Source organism: Vulpes vulpes, chromosome X (genome assembly GCF_048418805.1).
Source record: "Vulpes vulpes isolate BD-2025 chromosome X, VulVul3, whole genome shotgun sequence".
NCBI lineage: Eukaryota > Metazoa > Chordata > Mammalia > Carnivora > Canidae > Vulpes > Vulpes vulpes.
In genome coordinates this window covers 44,548,822-44,575,830 of record NC_132796.1, presented here as the reverse complement: position 1 = coordinate 44,575,830, position 27,009 = coordinate 44,548,822, and the positions used below count along the sequence as shown (strand labels likewise).

The 27,009-nt window shown below is 39.2% G+C and overlaps 1 protein-coding gene across 2 annotated transcripts in view; it reads right to left on the bottom strand.

The window, feature by feature from the left end:
* The window catches only part of KLF8 (KLF transcription factor 8), a 322,445-nt gene that overhangs the window by 244,346 nt on the left and 51,090 nt on the right, over positions 1-27,009 (bottom strand). Inside the window, exon 2 of one of the 2 annotated variants that reach the window (XM_072743576.1) lies at positions 2,748-2,860. The exons of the other annotated variant lie outside the window; for it this stretch is intronic. The gene's annotated coding sequence lies outside the window, so the exon portion shown is untranslated. The remainder of the gene's footprint in view (positions 1-2,747; positions 2,861-27,009) is intronic. 2 annotated transcript variants of the gene reach the window in all.

The following is a 27,009-nucleotide window of genomic DNA, read 5'->3' as shown; positions in this document are numbered from 1 at the left end:
AGCAAACCAGAAGAGAGTGGCATGATCTATCAAAGGTACTGAATGGGAAAAATCTGCAGCCAAGAATACTCTATCCAGCAAGGCTATTGTTCAGAATACAAGGAGAGATAAAAAGTTTCCCAGACCATCAAAAGCTAAATGAATTCACGACCACTAAACTAGTCCTGCAAGAAATATTAAAGGGACTCTTTGAGTGGAAAAGAAAGGAAAAAAGTGACAAAGACAAGAAAGGAACAGAGAAAATCTCCAGAAACGATGACAAAATAAGTAATAAAATGACACAATTCATACCTATCAATAACTATTCTTAAAGTAAATGGACATTCCAATCAAAAGACACAGGGTGTGAGAAGGCATAAAAACAAAAAACAAGACCCATCTATATACACTGCCTACACGAGATTCCTTTCAAACCTGAAGACACCTGTAGATTGAAAGTGAGGAGATGGGGAAACATTTATCATGCAAATGAACATCAAAAGAAAGCTGGAGTAATAGTATTTATACCAGCTTTTAAAGCAAAGACTACAACAAAGGATGAAGAAGGGCACAATATCATAATAAATGGGACTATCCAGGGGGAGGAGATAAGACAGAAAAGTAGTGGGATCTGGGACTTTCCTCATCCTTTGAATACAGCTGTATTGAAGTTAGATCACTTGGAACACCCAGAAATCGATGTAAGGATTAGAAGACGTATCTCCATGGTTGGAGGGAGACAGATGCAAGATGCATGGAAGTGAATGGGGAAGAGATCAGCCCGGGTGGCTCAGCGGTTTAGCTCCGCCTTCAGCCCAGGGTGTGATCCTGGAGACCCAGGATCCAGTCCCACATCAGGCTCCCTGCATGGAGCCTGCTTCTCCCTCTGCCTGTGTCTCTGCCTCTCTCTCTCTCTCTCTCTCTCTCTCTCTCTCATGAATAAATAAATAAAATCTTAAAAAAAAAAAGAACTGGGGAAGAGAAAAGCTGCCATGCTCCAAAGGGAAGGGAGCCTTTTTCACAGGGAGAGAAAGAAAGAGGGGTTTAGAGAATGTGGCATTGGGTCTACACAAGAAGAAAATCTCTCCAGACCAGAGACTGGGGAGCAAGAGGAACTGAGAATGGGAGGTTATTTTCAGTTTGTGGAGATAAAACTCTGAGGTTTGGGAAGTGCGTGAGTTTTGTCAAAGTGTAACTATGGTGCATGCTCCTGGGGAGAAAGACACTGGCTGGAGAGTGCACAGCACAAAGTGGTGCAGGGATTTCCTGGTCACATTGGGAAAGAACATCCCACCTTCCTGGAGTACCTTTGGAAGAGGGTATATATCCTCTCTAAGGACAAAAGATTGTGCAGGCGCCAGCAAATAACCTTCCATCAGCAGGGGACAGAGTTGTTCACAGAGGGTGGATAACCTGGTCACCATTTTTTCCAGGTTCTATACCATAGATTCAAAGCACCACACAAATGTGGGACTGTCTTTTTCTGGAAAAGGAGACTGGACACAGCACAGCAGATAGGCTCTACTCCAGAAGAGGGAATGGATCCATATAGTGCAGGGTCTTTTAAGATTAGTAATCTGGAGGGGGGGGGCAAGATGGCGCAGGAGTAGGGTCCCCAAGTCACCTGTCCCCACCAACTTACCTAGATAACTTTCAAATCATCCTGAAAACCTACGAATTCGACATGAGATTTAAAGAGAGAACAGCTGGAACGTTACAGAGAGGAGTTTGTGCTTCTAACAAGGTAGGAAGACAGAAAAAAAAAAAAAGAATCAAGTGGGGGAGGGGCCCCCACGAGGAGCAGGGCTAAGGCCGGGCAGCGAGAGCTTCCAGGACAGGAAAGCCAAGTTCTTGGAAAGCAGGAACTTTAAAAATCTGCACCAGATTCTTCCCGGATGGAAAGGTGCTTAGCAGGGAACTCAGGGAGAACGACAAGAGGGGCAGTGGAGCCCCTCAGTCTCACGGAGTCACTAACACAGGAAGTGCACCAGGGGGAGAGCTTACCACACACCACAGTCGGAACTTGGGAGAGGGCTGAAGGGCACACCCTGTGGAGCCTCGGGGAGAAGCTCAGGCGGCAGATCCCGGCGGAGGGGGCTCTGCCCAGCTGCCTTCAGGAGCCCCGGCCCCAGGAGCAGGATTCTAGCAGCGTATGCCCTGGATTCCAGGGCACGGGGGAACGAGTTCCCCAGGAAGAGGTGGAGGAAAGAAGGGCACAGGACAGCAAGGACGCTCCTGCCACCAGGTGCCCCCAAGCTGTGCAGTTCAGCGCCCAGCTGATGGAGCATCCAGGCCAGCGCGAACTGGAAGCTTCGGTAGTTACTGCGGGAGCTAACTCCATAACTGGAGAGCTGGCTGCCACCAGTAGTGTTATCCCTTGTGGTGTCCCCTGTGCCTGGGATGGAGCGGGGCCACAAGGGAACAGGGGCCTGTGTCACAGGAAAAACAGCTCCCACTGAGCCCTGCAACTTGCAGGGTGTGTGGCAGTACCTCAAGGTGCACACACCTGAGAATAAGCACAGCAGGCCCCTCAACCAGAAGACCAGCTGGAAGGATAGGGGAAGAGCATGTTCTTGACGGAGCAGCACAGGAAAGCTCCAGGGAAAGTCGAGGGATTTACAGTATATAGAACCAGAGGATACTCGCTTTTGCTGTTGTTGTTGTTGTTGTTTCTTTTTTCATTTCCTTTTTTTCTTTCTTCCTTTTTCAAGTACAACTCATTTTTAGCCACTATGTACTGAGCAAAATGACTAGAAACAAGAACTCACCACAAAAGAAAGAATCAGGAACAGTACTCTCTGCCACAGAGTTATAGAATTTGGATTACAATTTGATGTCATAAAACCAATTCAGGAACACGATTATAAAGCTCCTGGTGGCTCTGGAAAAAAAAAAAAAAGCATAAAGGATATAAGAGACTTCATGACTGCAGAATTTAGATTTAATCAGGCAGAAATTAAAAATCAATTAAAATAGATGCAATTCAAATTGGAGGTCCTAATGATGGTGGTTAAAAAGGGAGAAGAAAGAATGAGTGACATACAAGACAAGTTGATGGCAAGGAAGGAAGCTGAGGAAAAAAGAGAAAAAAACCATTAAAAGACCATGAGGAAAGGACAAGGGAAATAAATGACAGCCTCAGAAGGAAAAATCTTTGTTTAATTGGGGTTCCAAAGGGCACTGAAAGGGACAGAGGACCAGAAGGCATATTTGAAAAAAATCATACCTGAGAACATCCCTAATTTGGGGAGGGAAACAGGCATTCAGATCCAGGAGATAGAGAGATCCCCCGTAAAAACAATAAAAACTGTTCAACACCTCAACATTTAATAGTGAAACTTGCAAATTCCAAAGATAAAGAGAAGATCCTTAAACAGCAAGAGACAAGAGATCCCTAATTATATGGGGAGAAATATTGGATTAATGGCAGACCTCTCCACAGAGCTCTGGCAGGCCAAAAAGGGCTGACAGGAAAAATTCAGGGTCCTAAATGAGAAGAACATGCAGCCAAGAAGACTCTATCAAGCAAGGCTCACATTTAGAATAGAAAAGAGATAAAGAGCTCTCAAGATAGGCAGAAACTGAAAGAATATGTGACCACCAAACCAGCTCTGCAAGAAATATTAAAGGAGGTCCTCTAAAGAAAGAGGAAGCCCAAAGATAAACCATAAAAACAGAGAATGAATAAGTATTATGATGACACTAAATTAATATCTATCAATAGTAACTCTGAACGTGAATGGGCATAATGATCCCATCAAAAGGTCCAGGGTTTCAGACTGGATAAAAAAGCAAGACCCATCTATTTGCTGTCAACAAGAGACTCATATTAGACCTAAGGACATCTCCAGCCTGAAAATGAAAAGTTACAGAACCATTTACCATTCAAATGGTCCTCAAAGAAAGCAGGTGTAGCAATCCTCAAATCAGATAAAATATAGCTTATCCCAAAGACTATAGCAAGAGATGAAGTGGGACACTATATCATACTTAAAGGATCTATCCAACAAGAGGACCTAACAATCATGAATATTTATGCTCCTAATGGGCAAGCTGCCAATATATCAATCAATTAATAACCAAAGTTAAGACATACTTAGATAATAATACACTTGTACTGGGAGACTTCAAGACAGCACTTTTTGCAAATTTTGCAAATGACAGATATACTAAGCACAACATCTCCAAAGAAACAAGACCTTTAAATGATACACTGAACTGGATGGATTCCACAGATATTTACAGAACTTTACATCCAAATGCAACTGAATACAAATTCTTCTCAAGTGCACATGGAACTTTCTCCAGATTAGACCACATATTGGGTAACAAAACAGCTCTTAACTGATACCAAAAGACTGGGATTATCCCCTGCATATTTTCAGACAATAATGCTTTGAAACTTGAACTCAATCACAAGTAGAAATTTGAAAGAAATTCAAACACGTGGAGGTGAAGGACCCCCCCTGCTAAAAGATGAAAGGGTCAACCAGGAAATTAGAGAAAAATTAAAAAGATTCATGGAAACTAATGAGAATGAAGATATAACTGTTCATAATCTTTGGGATAAAGCAAAAGCAGCCCTGAGAGGGAAATACATGGCAATACAAGAATCCCTCAAAGAAACTGGAAAAAAAACCTCAACTACACAAACTAACCTTGCACCTAAAGGAACTGAAGAAAGAACAACAAATAAAACCTACACCCAGCAGAAGAGAGTTAATAAAGATTCGAGCAGAAGTCAATGAAATAGAGATCAGAAAAACTGTAGAACCGATCAACAAAACTGGACTTGGTGCTTTGAAAGAATTAATAATGTAGATAAACCATTAGCCAGGCCTATTAAAAAACAAAAGAGGAAAGACTCCAATTAATAAAATCACGAATGAAAAAGGGGACATCACAACCAATGCCAAGGAGGTACAAAGGATTTAAAAAACATATTATAAGCTGCTAATCACTAATAAATCAGGGAATCCAGAAAAAATGGTCGCATTCCTGAAAAACCACAAACTGCCAAAACTGGAACAGGAAGAAACAGAAAACCTGAACAGGCCAATAACCAGGGAGAAAATTTAAGCAGTTATCAAAAACCTCCCAAAACACAAGAGTCCTGGGCCAGATGGCTTCCCGGGAGAATTCTACCAAATGTTTAAAGAAAAAAAAAAAAACCTATTCTACTAAAGTTGTTCCAAAAGAGAGAAAGGGATGAAATACTTCCAAACTCGTTTTATGAGGCTAGCATCACCTTAATTCCAAAACCATACAAAGACCCTGACAAAGAGTAGAATTCTAGACCAATATCCCTGATGAACACAGATACAAAAATTCTCAACAACATACTAGCCAATAATATCCAACAGCGCATTAAGAAGATTATTCACCATGACCAACTGGTATTTATTCCCGGGTTGCAATGCTGGTTCAATACTGGTAAAGCAATCAACCCGACAGATCATATCAACAGGAGAAAAAACAAGAACCATATAATCCTCTCAATAGATGCAGAGAAATCATTTGAAAAAAGACAGCATCCATTCCTAATCAAGACTCTTCAGAGTGTAGGGATAGAGGGAAAAGCCATCTATGAAAAGCCCACAGCAAATATCATTCTCAATGGGGAAACACTGGGAGCCTATCCCCTAAGATCAGGAACACGACAGGGATGTCCACTTTCACCACTGCTATTCAACATAAAACTGAAAGTCCTAGCCTCAGCAATCGGACAAGAATAAAAGAAATAAAAGGCATTCAAATTGGCAAAGAGGAAGTCAACCTCTCCCTCTTCTCAGATGACACGAGAGCGTACATACACAACCCAAAAGACTCCACCCCAAGATTGCTAGAACTCATACAGCAATTCGGCAGTGTGGCAGGCTACAACATCAATGCCCAGAAATCAGTGCAATTTCTATACACTAACAATTAGACCTAAGAAAGAAATTAAGGAGTCAATCCCATTTACAATGGCACCCAAAAACATAAGATACCTAGGAATAAACCTAACCAAAGAAGTAAAGGATCTATACCCTAAAAACTACAGAACACTTCTGAAACAAATTGTGGAATACACAAAGACATGGAAAAATATTCCATGCTCATGGATTGGAAGAATTAATGTTGTGAAAATGTCAATGCTACCCAGGACAATTTACACATTTAATGCAATCCCTATGAAAATACCATGGACTTTCTTCAGAGTTGGAACAGATCATCTTAAGATTTGTGTGGAATCAGAAAAGACCCCAAATAGCCAGGGGAATATTGAAAAAGAAAACCAGAGCCAGGGGCATCACAATGCCAGAATTCAGGTTGTACTACAAAGCTGTGATCAGCAAGACAGTGTGGTACTGGCACAGAAACAGACACATACATCAATGGAACAAAATAGAGAATCCAGAAGTGGACCCTCAACTCTGAAGTCAACTAATATTTCACAAAGCAGGAAAGACTGTCCATTGGAAAAAAGACAGTCTCAAAAAAAAAAGTCTCTTCAATAAATGGTGCTGGGAAAATAGGACTTCCACATGCAAAAGAATGAAACAGAACCATTCTCTTACACTATACACAAATATAAAATCAAAATGGATGAAAGATCTAAATGTGAGACAAGATTACATGAAAATCCTAGAGGAGAACACAAGCAACACCCTTTTTGAACGTGGACACAGCAACTTCTTGCAAGATACAACCATGAAGGCAAGGGAAACCAAAGTAAAAATGAATTATAGGGACTTTATCAAGATAAGAAGTTCTGCACAGCAAAAGAAACAGACAATAAAACTAATAGACAACCTACAGAATGGGAGAAGATACTTGTAAATAACATATCTGATAAGGGCTAGTATCCCCGATCTATAAAGAACTTATTAACCTCAACAGCAAAGAAACACACAATCCAATCATGAAATGAGCAAAAGACATGAACAAATTACACAGAGGAAGACACAGACATGGCCAACAAGCACATGAGAAAATGCTCCGCATCACTGGCCGTCAGGGAGATACAAATCAAAACCACAATAAGATATACTGCCTCACACCTGTGGGAATGGTGAAAATTAACAAGACTGGAACCAACAAATTTTGGAGAGGATGTGGAGAAAGGAGTACCCTCTTATTGCCTGATTGCTGAGGCTAGGACTTATAGTAGTATGTTGAATACCAGTGATGAGAGTGGACATCCCTGTCTTGTTCCTGATCTTAGGGGAAAGGCTCCCAGTGTTCCCTCATTGAGAATGATATTTGCTGTGGGCTTTTCATAGATGGTTTTTAAGATGCTGAGGAATGTGCCCTCTATCCCTACACTCTGAAGAGTCTTGATCAGGAATGGATGCTGTCTTTTGTCAAATGCTTTCTCTGCATCTATTGAGAGGATCATATGGTTCTTGTTTTTTCTCTTGTTGATATGATCTATCACGTTGATTGCTTTACGAGTGTTGAACCAGCCTTGAATCCCAGGGATAAATCCCACTTGGTCAAGGTGAATATTCTTCTTAATGTGCTGTTGGATCCTATTGGCTAGTATCTTGTTGAGAATTTTTGCATCTGTGTTCATCAGGGATATTGGTCTATAATTGTCCCTTTGGGTGGGGTCTTTGGTTTTGGAATTAAGGTGATGCTGGACTCATAGAACAAGTTTGGAAGTATTCCATCTCTTTCTATCTTTCCGAACAGCTTTAGCAGATTAGGTATGGTTTCTTCTTTAAACATTTGATACATTTCCCCTGGGAAGCCATTTGGCCCTGGACTTTTGTGTCTTGGGAGGTTTTGATGACTGCTTCAATTTCCTCCCTTGTTATCAGCCTGTTCAGGTTTCCTATTTCTTCCTGTGCCAGTTTTGGTAGTTTGTGGTTTTCCAGAAATGCGTCCATTTCTTCAAGATTGCCTAATTTATTGGCATATTGCTGCTCATAAGAAGTTTTCAAAAATGTTTGTATTTCCTTGGTATTATTGGTGGTGATCTCACCTTTTTCATTTGTGATTTTATTACTTTGAGTCTTTTCTCTTTTATATTTAATAAGGCTGCCTAATGGTTTACCTATTAATTCTTTCAAAGAACCAACTCCTGTTTTTTTTTTTTTATCTGTTCTACAAGTATTATGGTCTCTGTTTTATTGAGTTCTGCTCAAATCTTTATTAACTCTCTTCTTCTGCTGGGTGAAGGATCTAATTGCTGTTCTTTCTCCACTTAATTTAGGTTCAAGGTTAGCTTTTGTACTTGAGTTCTTTCCAGTTTTTTGATGGATGCTTGTATTGCGATGTATTTCCCTCTCAGGACTGCTTTTGCTGTATCCCAAAATTTTGAATGGTTGTATCTTCATTCTCATTAGTTTCCATGAATCTGTTTAATTCTTCTCTTTTTTCTTGGTTGACCCTTTCATTCCTGGTTGACCCTTTTGTCTTTTAGCAGGATGCGCTTTAACTTCCATGGGTTTGAATTTCTTCCAAACTTCTTCTGATTTAGTTCTAGTTTAGTTCTAGTTTCAAAACATTATGGTCTGAAAATATGCAGGGGACAAGCCCAATTTTTGGTATTGGTTAAGGCCTGATTTGTGACCCAGTATGTGGTCTATTCTGGAGAAAGGTCCATGTGCACTGAAGAAGTATGTGTCCTCAGTTGCATTTGGATGTAAAGTTCTGTAAATATCTGTGAAATCCATCTGGTCCAGTGTATCATTTAAGACTCTTGTTTCTTTGGAGATGCTGTGCTTAGAAGATATGTCAATTACAGAAAGTGCTGTGTTCAAGTCTCCCAGTACAAGTATATTTTTATGTAAGTATGTCATAACTTTGGTTATTAATTAATTGATATACTTGGCAGCTCCCACGTTAGGGGCATACATATTCATAATTTTAGGCCCTCTTGTTGGATAGATTCTTTAAGTATGGTATAGTGTCCCTCTTCATCTCTTACTACAGTCTTTGGGATAAACTTTAATTCATCTGAGATGAGGATGGCTACCCCTGCTTTCCTTTGAGGACCATTTGAATGGTAAATGTTTCTCCAACCTTTCACTTTCAGGATGTCGGTGTCCTTAGATCTAAAATGAGTCTCTTGCAGACAGCAAATAGATGGGACTTGCTTTTTTATCCAGTCTGAAATCCTACGACTTTTCATGGGGTCATTATGCCCATTCACGTTCAGAGCTACTATTGAAAGATATGAATTTAGTGTCATAATAATACCTATTCAGTCCCTGTTTTTGTGGATTGCTTCCTTGGACTTCCTCTTTCTTTTACAGAGTCCACCTTAATATTTCTTGCAGAGCTGGTTTGGTGGTCACATATTCTTTCAGTTTCTGCCTATCTTGGAAGCTCTTTATCTCTCCTTCTATTATGAATGAGAGCCTTGCTGGATACAGTATTCTTGGCTGCAAGTTCTTCTCATTTTGGACCCTGAATATATCCTGCCAGGCCTTTGTGGCCTGCCAGGTCTCTGTAGAGAGGTCTACTGTTTACCTAATACTTCTTCCCATAAAGGTTAGGCCTCTTGCCTCTTGCTGCTTTAAGTTTCTCTTTATCTTTGGAATTTGCAAGTTTCACTATTAAATGTCAGGGTCTTGAACAGTTTTTATTGATTTTAGGGGAGGATCTCTCTCCTGGATCTGAGTGCCTCTTTCCCTTCCCACGCTAGGGAAGTTCTCAGCTATGATTTGTTGAACTCCTCATGATATTTTAATTGTTTTTCTCTTTTTTCCTCAGCTTCCTTCCTCGCCATCAACTTGTCTTCTATGTCACTCAGTCTTTCTTCTACCTCCTTAACCCTCATCGTTAAGACCTCCAGTTTGGATTGCATCTCATTTAATTGATTTTTAATTTTGGCTTGATTAGATCTAAATTCTGCAGTCATGAAGTCTCTTGAGTCCTTCATGCTTTTTTCCAAAGCTACCAGTTGCTTTATAATTGTGCATTTGAATTGGCTTTGTGACATCAAATTGTAATCCAAATTCTGTAACTCTGTGGGAGAAAGTACTCTTTCCGATTTTTCTTTTGTGGTGAATTCTTCCTTCTAGTCATTTTGTACAGTGCAGAGTGGCTAAAAACAAGTTGTACTGGAAAAAGGAAGGAAAAAGCAGAACAAAAGGGAAGACAAACAAACAAACAAAACAAAACAAAACAAAACAAAACAAAATAAAAACACAAGGAGGTTTATCATCTGATTCTATATAGTATTAGTCCCTCGACTTCCCCTGAAGCTTTCCAGCGTGGCTTTGTTAAGAACTTGCTCTTCCCCTGGCCTTCCAGCTGGTTCTGGGGGAGGGGCCTGCCGTGCTGATTCTCAGGCGTGTGCACCTCACCCCCTGCCAGGTGCATGGTTCAGTGGGAGCTGTTTATCCTGTGAGGCCCCTGCTCCTTGGCAGCCTCACTTAGTCCTAGTCACAAGGTGACACCAGGAGGGACAACAACAGTGGTGGTGGCCATCTCTCAAGCTCTGGATTTAGCTCTAGCAGTAACTACTGCAGTTTCCCATTCCGCAGGGCCCTGGATGCTCCGGGGGCAGGGGGCGCTGATATGCACAGCTCAGGGGTGCCTGGTGGTACCAGCGTCCTCTCTGTCCTGTGTCCTCCAAGCCTCCACTTGTTCCAAGGGGAGTGCTCAATCCTGAGCCATGTCCCCTGTTGCCTTCTGCTCCGGAGCCTGAGCCGCTGGACTCGTGCTCCCAGGATCGCACAGCCCCGTTTGCATGGAGCCACCACTTGAGCCACCGCCTGGGTTGCTCCCATGGCTGCGCATTGCATGTGCTCCAGCCCTTTACAGAACTCGGCCTGCAGTGTGGTGTGCTTTCCCTTGGGGCACACTTCCTCTGTTAGTGACCCCGGGAACCTGGTGGCTCCACTGCCCCTCTTGGGATCCTGCCCGAATTCCCTGTGAACACCATTCCATCCAGGAAGATTTGTTAAAGTTCCTCCTTCTCCAGGACTGGGCTTTCCTGTCCTGGAGGCACTAGCCGCTTGGTCTTAGCCTGGCTCCTTGGGGGGCCCCTCCCACTTGGATGCTTTTTTATTTATTTATTTTTCTATCTTCCTACCTTGATAGAAGTGTGAACTCTCCTCACTGTAGCATTCCAGCTGTTATCTCTTTAAATCTCAGGCTGAATTCGTAGGTTTTCAGGATGATTTGAAAGTCATCTAGGTAAGTTGGTGGGGACAGGTGACTTGGGGATCCTACTCTTCTGCCATCTTCTTCTCCCCCTCGAGAATCTGTCTTAATATTGTGGTTTGGCCTCTGATTATTTATAGGTTTTATAAATTTTAGAATGATTTTCTCTTTAAGGTGGCTCAGATTTTTCAATTCTTGTGCACATAAAATTGAGTTGAATTTCATTTTGCCATTTTTTCTTTATCCAAATTTTGAGTTAAAGCTTCATAGAGTAACTGCATCCTGTTGTTGAAATTTTTGAAACTGTGTTGTGTGCACTAAAAGTAGGAATAACAAAGTCTAAGCTAATTAAGGTCACAAACTTCAGTGAAACCCTTAAAGTCCAAATCTTCTTGATATTGTTAGTTGTACCCTTTCCTGGTTAGTTTCTTCTGGACTGTCCATACTTCTTACTGACAGTTACCTTTTAAATTTTGCACACATTGAGATCAAATTGGGCCTCCACTGTGCCAATTCCTATTTCCTCTTGTGTTTTAAGTGTGAACTAACAACATAAGTTAACATTAGCATCACGTAGCGCAGACATATGTGTGCATTTGCTTGATTCAATTTGTTGTGACCTTATCAGTTTGGAATTGGAATTGCACCATTTCGTAGACAAAGGAAACTTAGTATATTGCTTTCAGAAGAGTGTTGAAAAATTGCATTGTTTTAATTTTTTTTAAACTGTTAAAAAAGACTAAAACATTCTTTCAAAAGAGGCATCTAAATGTGTTCCTAAGTTTCTATATGGCTTAGGTTTTGTAACCAATAAAAAAAAGCTGTATAAAAATAAGGTAAACCATATCAATGAACTAAGAGTTGGTTCTTCAAAAAATTAGTAAGATTGATAACCCCTAGCCAAACTTAGTAAAAAGAAAATAAAGGAACCAAATAAATAAAATCACAAATGACAGATCACAACCAACACCACAAAATTACAAACAATCATAAGAGAATACTATGAAAAATTATATGCTAACAAATTCGGCAATCTTGAAGAAATGGATAACTTCCTGGAAACATATACAGTACCAAAACTGAAACAGGAATAAATAGATAACCTGAAAAGATCCATAACCAGCACACAAATTGAATCAGTAATCAAAAATCTCCCAACAACAAGTGTCCAGGGCCTGATGGCTAGCCAGGAGAATTCAACCAAGCATTTATTTTTTTTTTAATTTTTATTTATTTATGATAGTCACACACACACAGAGAGTGAGAGAGAGAGAGAGAGAGGCAGAGACACAGGTAGAGGGAGAAGCAGGCTCCATGCACTGGGAGCCCGAGGTGGGACTCGATCCCAGGTCTCCAGGATCGCGCCCTGGGCCAAAGGCAGGCTCCAAACCGCTGCACCACCCAGGGATCCCTCAACCAAGCATTTAAAGAAATATTAATGTCTCTTTTTTTTCTGAAGCTGTTCCAAAAAAAGAGATAAAGAAATGGAAGAAAAACTTCCAAACTCATTCTATGAGGCCAGCATTACCTTGATTTCAAAACCATGATCCTGTTAAAAAGGAGAATTAGAGATGAATATTCTTGAAGATCATGAATGCAAAAATTCCCAGTAAGATACAAGCTAATTAAATATAACAGTACTTTAAAAAGATTATGCACCATGACCAACTGGGATTTATTCCTGGGCTACAGGGGTGGTTCAGTATCTGCAAATCTATCAATGTGATACACGACATTAATAAGAGAAAGGTTAAGAACCATATGATCCTATTGATAGATACAGAAAATGCACTTGGGAATTAACAAGGCAGGAAACAACAAATGTTGGAGAGGATGTGGAGAAAGGGGAACCCTCTTGCACTGTTGGTGGGAATGTGAACTCGTGAACTCTGGAAAACTGTGTGGAGGTTCCTCAAAGAGTTAAAAATAGATCTGCGCTATGACCCAGCAATTGCACTTTGGGGATTTACCCCAAAGATACAGATGCAATGAAACGCCGGGACACCTGCACCCCGATGTTTATAGCAGCAATGTCCACAATAGCCAAACTGTGGAAGAAGCCTCGGTGTCCATCGAAAGATGAATGGATAAAGAATATGTGGTCTATGTATACAATGGAATATTACTCAGTGATTAGAAACGACATGGATGGAACTTGAGGGTATTATGCTGAGTGAAATAAGTCAATCGGAGAAGGACCAACTTTCTATGGTCTCATTCATTTTGGGTATATAAAAAATAGTGAAAGGGAATAAAGGGGAAAGGAGAAAAAAATGAGTGGGAAATATCAGAAAGGGAGACAGAACATGAGAGACTCCTAAGTCTGAGAAATGAACAAGGGGTGGTAGAAAGGGAGGTGGGCAGGGGGTGGGGGTGGCTGGGTGACGGGCACTGAGGGGGGCACTTGATGCGATGAGCACTGGGTGTTACTGTATATGTTGGCAAATTGAACTCCAATAAAGAAATTAATTAATTAATTTTAAAAAAAGAAAATGCATTTGGGAAATTATAACATTCTTTTTTAATAAAAATCCTCAAGAAAATAGAGGTAGATAGAACATACTTCAACATCAGAAATGCTATATATGAAATACCCAGAGGTTAGTATCATCCTCAATGCAGAAAACCAAGAGCTATTCCCTCAAGGTTAGGAACAGGACAGGGATGTCCACTCTCATCACCATTGTTAAACACAGTAATGGATGTCCTAGCCTCAGCAATCTGACAACAAAAAGAAATTAAAAGGTATACAAACTGGCAAAGAAGGCAGCAAATTCTCACTCTTCAAAGATGACATGATATTCTATGTGGAAAGCTCCAAAGACTGCACCCCAAAATTGCTACAGATATGATATATGAATTCAGTAAGTCACAAGATATAAATTTGATGCACAGAAACCCATTGCATTTCTACATAGCCATAATGAAGCAGCAGAAGGAAAAATCAATGAATCAATCCCATTTATGATTACACAAAAAACTATGATTCCTGAAAATAAACCTAACCAAAGTTGTAAAAGATAGGTACTCTAAAAACTATAGAACACTTATGAAAGAAATTGAGGAAGACACGAAGAAATGGAAAAATATTACGTTCACATGGATTAGAAGAAGAAATATTATTAAAATGTCTATACTTCCCATGCATTCAATGGGATTTCTATTAAAGTAGCAACATCTTTTTTTTACAGAGCCTAAACAAATAATTCTAAAATTTGAATCAAAACACAAAAGACCCCAAATAGCCAATGCAATATTGCAAAAGAAAAACAAAGGGGGAGGCATCACAATTCCTGACTTCAAGATGTATTATAAAGTTATAATCATCAAGACAGCATGGTACTGGCAGACAGACACATAGAACAGTGGAAACAGAATGGAAAACCCAGAAATGGACCCACAACTATATAATCAACTAAACTTTGACAATGAAGGAAATAATATCCAATGGAAAAAAGACAGTCACTTCAACAAATGGTGCTGGAAAACTGGAGAGCAACATGACAAAAGAATGAAACTGGACCACTTACTTAACTCATACAAAACATAAATTCAAAATGGATGAAGGACCTCAATATGAGACATGAATCCATTAAAATCCTCAACAAAATTACAGGCAGCAACACTGCTGACCTTGGCGACAGCAAACTCTTACTAGACACTTTGAAGGAGGCAAGGGAAACAAAAGCAAAAATGAACTACTGGGATTCAATTAAGATACAAATCTTCTGCTTTTCAAGGGTAATAATCAATAAAACTAAAAGGAAACTATGGAAAGGAAGAAGATTTTGCAAATATACATCAGATAAAGGGCTAGTATCGAAAATTTCTAAATACTTTATTAAACTCAAAATCCAAAAAATGAAAAATCCAGTTAAGAAATGGGCAGAAGACTTAAACAGATACTTTTCCAAGGAAAACACACAAATGGTTAACAGACACATCAAAAAACGCTCAACATCAATCAGCATCAGGGAAATACAAATCAAATCCACAATGAGATAAAACCTCGCACTGGTCAGAATGGTTCAAATTATCAACTCAGGAATACCTGGGTGGCTCAGCGGTTGAGCATCTGCCTTTGGCTCAGGGCATGATCCCGGAGTCCCCGGATTGAGTCCCACATCGGGCTTCCTGCATGAAGCCTGCTTCTCCCTCTATCTATGTCTCTGCCTCTCTCTCTGTTTCTCTCATGAATAAATAAATAAAATCTTTAAAAAATAAAATTATCAACTCAAGAAACAATGAATGTTGGCAAGGTTGTAGACCAAGAGAAATCCTTTAACACAGTTGCTGGGAATGCAAAGTGGTGCAGTCACTCCATTTGCTTCAACGTGGATGGAACTGGAGGGTATTATGCTGAGTGAAATAAGTCAATAAATAAGTCAATCGGAGAAGGACAAACATTATATGTTCTCATTCATTTGGGGAATATAAATAATAGTGAAAGGGAATGAAGGGAAGGGAGAAGAAATGGGTAGAAAATATCAGAAAGGGAGACAGAACATAAAGACTCCTAACTCTGGGAAACGAACTAGGGGTGGTGGAAGGGGAGGAGGGCGGGGGGTGGGCATGAATGGGTGAAGGGCACTGAGGGGGGCACTTGATGGGATGATCACTCGGTGTTATTCTGTATGTTGGCAAATTGAACATCAATAAAAAATAAATTTATTATTAAAAAAATAAAGTAGCTGTCTGTAAAAATTTCTCTCCCTTGCCCCTCACCATAAACACAAAGCTACCTGCAGTAAGCAACACAGTGACAACACTGGTTGCACTGCCTACTTATGCCAGGCCCACACCATTGCTTTCAGGATGCACTGGCTTTCTTTGTCAAGTTTGCTTCAGTCCCAGTACAAAGGGCCCTTTCCCCAGAAAACCAGAAGAAACCCTTCCCCATACCATGTCTCCCAACCAGAGAGTTCTGAAGGGCTTCAGGTCTAGTCAAAGTAGTATTAGGTCACATTTAACAAGCACACCAGAGCACATCGGGCTAAATCTCACCACATTTTGGCCAAGGACCAAACATTGCCCACTGCAGACTAGGAGAGCCTCTACAGATGACTGGCCTGAGGGACAGGGTAGCCAAAATACAATAGCAGAGTGCACACAGCACAGAACAGAAACATTTCCTGAAGCTCCAGATCCTTTACACTACATGACTTCTTCTTCATAAAGCCATTACTCTAAAGGTGCAGGAAACCTAACAGGCTTTTCTAAAACAGAAGAGAGTTAGACAAAATGCCAAGATGGAGGAGTTAATTCCAAATGAGAGAACAACATAAGGTAACACCCAGATAATTAAAAGAAATAGATAGAAGTTACATGCCTGATGGAGAATTTAAAGCAACAATCATAAGGATAATTGCCGAGGTTGTTAAAAGAATAGATTTCAGGGAGGCCCAGACTGCAGCAATGGAAGAGTTAAAAAAGAATCAGTCAGAAATGAAAAATGCAACAACTGAAATTGGGAATAGCCTTGATGTAATGAAGACAAGGCTGGATGAAGTAGAGAAGCGATTATGTGATACAGAGGACAAAATAATGGAAAATAATGAAGCTAAACAAAAAAAGAGAAAAAATGATCGAATATAAGAAGAGACTTGCAACTCAGTGACTCGAAGAAATGTAATAGCATTCATATTAAAGGAGTTTCAGGAAAAAGAGAGACAAGATGGGGCAGATAATGTATTTGAGGAAATAAATTCTGAAAATTTCCCTAATCTGCGGAAGGAAATAGACACCCAGATCCAGGAGACACAGAGAACGCCCATCAAAATCAACAAAAGCAGCACAACACAAACACATATTATAATAAATTTTCAAAATATAATGATAAAGAAATCCCAAAAGCAGTAGGACAAAACAAGTCCCCAACTTACAAGAGAAAACCCATAAGGCTAGCTACCCCTGTCTCAACAGCAACTTGGCAAGCCAGAGGGGAGTTGCATGATATATTCAAATTGCAGAATGGAAAATATATGCAGGAAAGAATACTCTATCCAACAAGGCTATCATTCAGAATAGAAGGAGACATGAAGATTTTCCCAGACAAACAAAAACTGAAAAGGTTCATGACCAATAAACCAGCTCTGCAAGAAATAATCAAGAGGACTCTTTGAGTGGAAAGGTAAGACCAGAACTCATAAAGACAAAAATATAACAGATAAAATCTCCAGAAACAATGACAATACAAGTAATAAGATGGCACTAAGTACATATCTATCACTGCTTATTCGGAGTGTAAATGGACTAAATGTACCACTCAAAAGACATAGGCTGTCAGGATGGCTAAAACAAAAACAAGACCACCTATATGCTGCCTACAAGAGACTTATATGAGACTAAAAACATGTGGAGATTGACAATGAGAGGATGGAAAACAAATTATCACACAAATGTACAACAAAAGAAAGCTGGAGTACCAATACATATATCAGAAAAATTAGATTTCAAACCAACAAGAAGGACATTATATCATAATAAAGGGGACTCTCCAACAAAAAGATCTAACAATTGTAAATGTTTATTCCCCCAACATGAGAGAATGCAAATATGTAAAACAATTAATAACAAACATAAAGGAGCTTGATAATAATACAATAGTCAGGGATTTTAACACCTCCACTTACATCAAAGGACAGATCACCTAAGCAGAAAATCATCAAGGAAACAATGACTTTGAATGACAAAATGGACCAGATGGACAAAACAGATATACTCCGAACATTTCATCCTAAATTAGCAGCAGAATACATATTCTTTTCAAATGTGCATGGGATGTCATCCAGAATAGAACACACACTAGGCCACAAATCAGGCCACAATAAGTACACAAAAATTAAGATCAGACAAGGCACATTTTCTGACCACAATTATGAAACTTGAAACTTGAAGTCAAATACAAGGAAAAATTGGGGAAGACCATAAATACATGGAGATTAAAGAATATACTACTAAAGAATGAATGGGTCAACCAGGAAATTAAAGAAATAATTTAAAAATACATGGAAAGATGGGATACATTCCAGGATGGCAGAAGAGTAGGAGACCTTAGTTTTGTCTGGTCCCAGGAATTCAGCTAGATGTCTACCAAATCATTCTGAACACCTGTAAACTCAACCAGAGATCTAAGAAAAGAATAGCTATGACTCTATAAATAGAAAAGTGACCACTTTCTGCAAGGTAGGAGGTGCAAAAAAGTGAATCATAGGCGGTATATGGGAAGACAGACTGTACAGGAGGGAGCCTCAATCAGGCATCACTGGAAATTGATATGTCAGTGGAGCACAAAATCATAACTTTTAAAAGTCAGCTCTGGTGAGGGACGTCCCTGACTGAAGGATGCTCAAGTGGTGAAGCAGGGCAGAATCCTATGTGAGACAGTGTAGTCTCAGGATCCCTGGGGTCACAGGAAGACTGCGGGGTTCCTGACTGCAGCAGAGTTCCTAGGCATCAGAGCAGGGAAGCTGGCTATAATCAGTGAGCCCAGGCGTGGGCTCCCAGCTCAAGGTTGCCATATATCAGGAACTGCAGCACAGTTGGGTGACTGGTCTGAGTAGGGGCCCAGGAAGTGGCAGAACCACTATGAGGACGCCCTTCCCTCCTTCATGAAGAGTGGTGCAGGGACATACCACAGAAGTTTGCAGGGTTTGGAGACTCAAAAGGGGGTCACATGCCTGAGATAGAAACACACCCGGTCACAGGCTGGGTGAGCACAGAGTGCAGACAGAGACCAGGGAGACAGGAGTTATTGACTGCTTTTCTCTGAGGGTGCATGGAGGACTGGGCCCCCAAGCTTTGGATCCTGGGCTGGAAATTGGGAGACTGCCATTTTCATTCTCATCCTCTAAAGCTTTCAGGGAACAAAGGCCACATAAAGCAGTTGAGAACAGCTTACTTAGCCTGGCCCCCTAGTAAGGCAATTCCTCCTGGGGTAAATAGTATATAGAAATCATGGTTTATTTCCATTATTCTTTAGTCTTTCAAATTTAATTTTTTTCTATTTCCTTTTTTTTAAGATTTCATTTATTTATTCATGAGACACACACACACACACACACACACACAGAGAGAGAGAGAGAGAGAGAGAGAGAGAGAGGCAGAGACACAGGCAGAGGAAGAAGCAGGCTCCATGCAGGGAGCTTGATGTGGGACTCGATCCCAGGACTCCAGGATCACGCCATGGGCCAAAGGCAGACACTAAACCGCTGAGCCACCCAGGGATCCCCTTTCTTTCCTTTTCTTAACCAACTTTTTATCAATTCTTTTTAAAAATCTTTTTTCATCTTCTTTTTTACATTTATATTCTATCCTTTCATTGTATTTAATGTTATTTTTGTATATATATATGTTTTTCTTTCTTTACAATTTTGGGATGCAGCTTCTTCTAACAACAGAGCAAAATACAGACAATCTAGGGTATGCCTCTGTTCTCTTCACCTGTCTGACCGTATTCTCTCTCTCTCTCTCTCTTTTTTCTTTTTGTTTTGCTAATGTTTTATTTAATTTTAATCTTTAGTGTTACACTATATCATTTCAATGTATTTAATTTTATTTATATATATTTTTTCTTTACAAATTTAGGATGTGGCTTCTTCTAATAAACAGACCAAAATACACTCAGGATATAGTGTATTGCTCTGTTCTGTTTACCTGGCTGTTTATATACCTTCTTTTTTGTGTGTGTGTTTTAATTTTCACTTTTAAACTTACATTTTACCCTTTCAATGTATTTAATTTTATTTCTGTACATATATAAATTTTTCATTCATTACAATTTTAGGACCTAGTTGTCTAACAAATAGACCAAAATGCACACAGGACCCAGTGTATTGCTCTGTTCTCTTCATTTGTATTATTATATTCTTTTTTTTATTTTGATTTTCTTTCTTGATTTCAGGTCTCTTCTGATTAGTGTATATTTCTCTGGGGTCGTTGCTGCGATTTTAGTTGTTCTTTTTTCCATCTATTCTTCTCTGGACAGAATAACAAAACATAAAATTCACCTCAAAAAGGAACAAGAGGGAGTACTGACTGTCAGGGACCTAAGCAGTAAGAACATAAGGAAGATGGCAGAATTAGAGTTCAAAATAATGATTATAAAGATACTAGCTGGCCTGGAAAAAAGCACAGAAAACACTAGAGAAACACTTTCTGGAGAAATAAAAGAAATAAAATCTAATCAGGTAGAAATAAAAAAGGCTACTAAAAAGGTGCAATAAAAATGGAGTCTCTAACTGCTAGAATAAATGAAGAAGAAGAGAGAATTAGTGATATAGAAGACAAAATGATGGAGAATAAAGTAGTTGAGGAAAAAAGAAACAACTACTGGATCACAAGGGCAGAATTCAAGAGGTAAGGGATATCATAAGGCAAAACAATTTAAGAATAATTGGGATCCCAGAAGAAGAGGAAAGGGAGAGAGGAGCAGAAGGTATATTGAAGCAAATTATAAGGGAGAACTTGCCTAATTTGGGAAAGGAAACAGGTACTCAAGTACACGAGGCACAGAGAACCAAACATTGAAATCAGTAAAAATAGGTCAATACCTTGACATATAATAGTGAAACTTCCAACTCTCAGAAGCAAAGAGAAAATCCTGAAAGCAGGTCATAGAAAAGCAGTCCATAACCTACAAGTGCAGAAATATCAGACTGGCAGTGGACCTATCCAAAGAGACTTGGCAGTAAAGAAAGGAATGGCATGATATACTCAGGATGCTAAATTTAAAAATATACATCCAAGAATACTTTATCCAGCTAGGATTTCATTCAAAATAGAAGGGGAGATAAAATGCTTCCAGGACAAATAGAAAGTAAAATAATTTGTGATCACCAAACTAGCCCTAGAAGAAATATTAAAAGGGATCCTTTAACCGATGAGAGAGCTCAAAAGTAAGAGACCAAAAAGGACCCAGACATTATACAGTAATAAAGGCTTTACAAGTAATACAATGGCACTAAACTCCTATTTTTCAATAGTTACTCTGAATGTAAATGGGCTAAATGTCCCAAACAAACAAAATAATAATAATAATAATAAGGTATCAGATTGGATAAAAAAGCAAGGCCAATCAAAATGCTGTCAAAGGAGACTCAATTTAGACACAAAGACACCCCCCAGACTGAAAGTGATGGAGTGAAAAACTATTTATCATGATAATGGACATCAAAAGAAAGGTGGGTTGGAAATCCTTATATCAGACATATTAGATTTTAAACTAAAGATTGTAATAAGAGATAAGGAACGATACTACATAATAATTAAAGGGTCTATTCAACAAGAAGATCTAAAAACTGTAAATATTTATGCCCCCAAAATGGGAGAAGGCAATTATAAAACAACTAATTCCAACCCACCTTTCTTTTGATGTCCATTATCATGATAGTTTTTCACTCCATCACTTTCAATCTGGGGGGTGTCTTTGTGTCTATATTGAGTCTCCTGTGACAGCATTTTGATTGGCCTTGCTTTTTTATCCAATCTGATACATTATTATTATTATTATTATTATTTTGTTTGTTTGGGACATTTAGCCCATTTACATTCAGAGTAACTATTGAAAAATAGGAGTCTAGTGCCATAAAACAACTAATAATAAAACTAAAGAAACATATTGATAATAATAAAATAATCATAAGTGAATTTAACAGCACACTCATCGGAATGTATACATAATCCAAGTAGAAGACCAAAAAGGAAACAAGGGATTGAAATGCCACAGTGGACCAGGATTTCACAGATATATTCAGAAAATTCCATCCTAAAATAACAGACTACACATTTTCCTTGACTGCATATGGAATATTCTCCAGAAGAGATCACATACTCAGTCATAAATCAAGTCTCAAATAGTACCAACAGACTGTAATTATTTCTTGCGTATTTTCAGACCACAAGGCTCTGCAACTGGAATTCAGTCTGAAGAGGAAATTTGGAAACAACTTAAATACAGGGAGGCTAAAGAGCATCCTAAAGAATGAATGGGTCAACCAGGAAACTAAAGAAGAACTTTTAAAATTCATGAAAACAAATGACTATGAAAAAAAACTGTTCAAAAACTTTGGGATGCAGCAAAGGCACTCTAAAAAGATAAGGGTATAGCAACACAAAACGTTCTCAAGAAACAGAAATGTCTCAAATACACAACCTATCCTTACATCTAAAGGAGCTGGAGAAAGAAAAGCTATAAGACTAAACCTAGTAGGAGAAGAGAAATAAAAAAATTAGAGCAGAAATCAAAGAAATAGAAACCAAAAGAACAGTAGAATAGATCAACAAAACTAAAAGATGATTCTTTCTTTAGCACTTATTTATTTTTTTTAAAAAGTGTTTATTAATTTATTCATGACAGATGCCGAGAGAAAGCAGAGACACAGACAGAGAGAGAAGAGAAGCAGTAGAATGTGGGGAGCCCGATATGGGATTTGATCCCAGGACCTTGGTATGACACCCTGAGCCAAAAGCAGACGCACAACCACTGAGCCACCCAGGCATCCTTGATCATTTTTTTAATAATAAATTTATTTTTTATTGGTGTTCAACATACAGAATAACACCCAGAGCTCATCCCATCAAGTTCCCCCCTCAGTGCCCGTCACCCATTCACCCTCAAACCCCGCCCTCCTGCCCTTCCACCACCCCTAGTTCATTTCCCAGAGTTAGGAGTCTTTATGTTCTGTCTCCCTTTCTAATATTTCCTACCCATTTCTTCTTCCTTCCCTTCTATTCCCTTTCACAATTATTTATATTCCCCAAATGAATGAGAACATATAATGTTTGTCCTTCTCTGATTGACTTATTTCACTCAGCATAATACCCTCCAGTCCCATCCACGTTGAAGCAAATGGTGGGTATTTGTCATTTCTAATGTCTGAGTAATATTCCATTCTAAACAAAAACCAGGTCTTCTTTATCCATTCATCTTTCGATGGACACCGAGGCTCCTTCCACAGTTTGGCTATTGTGGACATTGCTGCTAGAAACATCGGGGTGCAGGTGTCCCGGCGTTTCACTGCATCTGTATCTTTGGGGTAAATCCCCAACAGTGCAATTGCTAGGTCGTAGGGCAGGTCTATTTTTAATTGAGGAACCTCCACACAGTTTTCCAGAGTGGCTGCACCAGTTCACATTCCCACCAACTGTGTAAGAGGGTTCCCTTTTGGACACAGTATTTGTAAGTGACATATCAGATAAAGGGCTAGTATACAAGTTCTATGAAGAATTTATCAAACTTAACACCCAAAAAACAAAAGTCGAGTCAAAAAATGGGCAGAAGAGCCAGTACCACACTGTCTTGATGACCACAGCTTTGTATTACAACCTGAAATCTGGCATTGTGATGCCCCCAGTTATGGTTTTCTTCTTTAAAATTCCCCTGGCTATTCGAGGTCTTTTCTGATTCCACACAAATCGTAAAATAATTTGTTCTAACGCTCTGAAAAGGCCATGGTATTTTGATAGGGATTGCATTAAATGTGTAAATTGCCCTGGGTAACATTGACATTTTCACAATATTAATTCTGCCAATTCATGAGCATGGAATATTTTTCCATCTCTTTGTCTCTTCCTCAATTTCTTTCAGAAGCTTTCTATAGTTTTTAGGGTATAGATCCTTTACCACTTTGGTTTGGTTTATTCCTAGGTATCTTATGCTTTTGGGTGCCATTGTAAATGGGACTGACTCCTTAGTTTCTCTTTCTTTAGTCTCATTGTTAGTGTATATAAATGCCACTGACTTCTGGGCATTGATTTTGTATCCTGCCACACTGCCAAATTGCTGTATGAGTTCTAGCAATCTTGGGGTGGAGTCTTTTGGGATTTCATAGATCAATGGAACAGAAGACAGAATCCAAAAGTGGACCCTCAACTTTATGGTCAACTAATATTCGACAAAGGAGGAAAGACTATCCACTGGAAGAAAGACAGTCTCTTCAATAAATGGTGCTGGGAAAACTGGACATCCACATGCAGAAGAATGAAACTAGACTACTCTCTTGCACAATACACGAAGATAAACTCAAAATGGATGAAAGATCTAAACGTGAGACAATATTCCATCAAAATCCTAGAGGAGAACACAGGCAACACCCTTTTTGAACTAGGCCACAGTAACTTCTTGCAAGATACATCCACAAAGGCAAAAGAATCAAAAGCAAAAATGAACTATTGGGACTTCATCAAGGTAAGAAGCTTTTGCACAGCAAAAGATACAGTCAACAAAACTACAAGACAACCTACAGAATGGGAGAAGATATTTGCAAATGACGTATCAGATAAACGGCTAGTTTCCAAGATCCATAAAGAACTTATTAAACTCAACACCAAAGAAACAAACAATCAAATCATGAAATGGGCAGAAGACATGAACAGAAATCTCACAGAAGAAGACATAGACATGGCTAACAAGCACATGAGAAAATGCTCTGCATTACTTGCCATCAGGGAAATACAAATCAAAACCACAATGAGATACCACCTCACCCCAGTGAGAATGGGGAAAATTCACAAGGCAGGAAACCACAAATGTTGGAGAGGATGCAGAGAAATGGAACGCTTTTGCACTGTTGGTGGGAATGTGAACTGGTACAGCCACTCTGGAAAACTGTGTGGAGGTACCTCAAGGAGTAAAAAATAGATCTGCCCTACGACGCAGCAACTGCATTGTTGGAGATTTACCCCAAAGATACAGATGCAATGAAATGCCCAGACACCTGCACCCCAATGTTTATAGCAGCAATGTCCACAATAGCCAAACTGTGGAAGGAGCCTTGTTGTCCATCAAAAGATGAATGGATAAAGAAGATGTGGTATATGTATACAATGGAATGTTACTCAGCCATTAGAAACGACAAATACCCACCATTTGCTTTGATGTGGATGGAACAGGAGGGTATTTTGTTGAGTGAAATAAGTCTATCGTAGAAGGACAAACATTATATGGTCTCATTTGGGGAATGTAAATAATAGTGAAAGGGAATAAAGGTTAAAGGAGAAAAAATAAGTGGGAAATATCAGAAAGGGATACAGAACATGGAAGACTCTAACTCTGGGAAACGAACTAGGGGTGGTGAAAGGGGGGGAGGGTAGGGAGTGGGGTGATTGGGTGGTGGGCCCTGGGTGGGCACTTGACGGGATGAGCACTGGGTGTTATTCTATATGTTGGCAAATTGAACACAAATAAAAAAATTTATTATAAAAAAAAGAAATGGGCAGAAGACATGAACAGACATTTCTCCAAAGAAGACATATAAATGGCAACAAGCACATAAAAATTTGTTCCACATCACTTGTCACCAGGGAAATCCAAATAAGAACCACAATGAGATGCCTCTTAGACACCAATTAGAATGGCTAAAATTAACAACACAGGAAATAACTAATGTTGTCAAGAATGTGGAGACCAGGGAACACTCTTGCACTGTTGGAGGGAATGCAAGCTGGTATAGCCACTCTGGAAAACAGCATGGAGGTTTTTCAAGATGTTAAAAAATAGTGCCATCCATGACCTAGCAATTGGACTCCTGGATATTTACCCGACAGATACAGATGTAAAGAAACAAAGGCGTACCTAGACCTCAATGTTTTTAGCAACAATGTCCTCGATAGCCAAACTGGAAGAAGTTGAGGTGTTCCTTGACAGATGAATGGATAAAGAATATTTGGTGTATATATATGTAATGGAATACTACTCAGCCATCAGAAAGGATGAATACCTACCATTCACTTCAACATGGCTGCAACTGGAGGCTATTATGGTGAGTGAAATAAGTCAACTGGAGAAATACAATTATCAGATGATTTTACTCATGTGTGAAATATATGAAATAGTGTAAGGGGCCATAAGGGAAGGAGGGGAAATGGAAGGGGGAAAAATACACAGGATGACAAACCACAAGAGACACTTAACTCTGGGAAACAAACTGAGGGTTGCTGAAGTGAAGGTGGGTGGGTGGATAGGGTAACTTGGTGACAGGCATTAAAAAAGGCACATGATGCAGTGGGTGTTACATGCATCTGATGTGTTACTGAAAATGACATCTCAAACTAATGATGTGCTTACTATATGTTGACAAATTGAATTTAAATTAAAAGATTGATGAATCACTGACTTGCACCTCTGAATTCAAAAATACATTATATGTTAGTTAATTAAATTAAATTAAATTAAAAGTTTAAAAAGTACCACAAATAAAAAGAAAAATTTACAACAGTCAATTGAGATTTATTACTGGGCTCAATGATGGTTCAATATTTGCAAATCCATCAATACAATATACGACATTAATTTTTTAAAAAGGGACAAAACGCATATGATCCATTCAATAAATATAAAAAAAATAAATTTCTGAAAGTAGCACATACATTCATGATTAACAAAAGCCAACAAAGTAGTGTGAGAGTCAACATACTGCAACATAATAAGGTCCATATATGAAAATCCCACATCTAAAATTATCCTCAATGTGGAAAAACTGAGGGCTCTCCCTGAAACGTCAGGAACACAGCAGGGATGTCTGCTCTCACCACTGTTGTTCAACATAGTACTGAAATTCCTAGACTCACCAATAATACAACAAAATGAAATAAAACACATCCATCAGCAAGGAATAAGTCAAACTTCCACTATTTGCAGATGGCATATTTATGTAGAGAACCTGAAGGACTCCAACAAAAAATTGCTAGAACTGACAAATTCAGTAAAGATGCAGGATACAAAATCAATATACAAATGTCTGGTGTTATCTCTCTAATCAATAATAAAGTCCCAAAAATAGAAATCAAGGAGTTGATCTCATGTATAAGTACACCAAACCATACAATTCCTACAAATAACCGAACCAAAGAGGTAAATGTCCTGTACTCTGAAGACTAGAAAGCATTGATGAAAGTTACTGAAGATAACACAAAGACATGGAAATATAT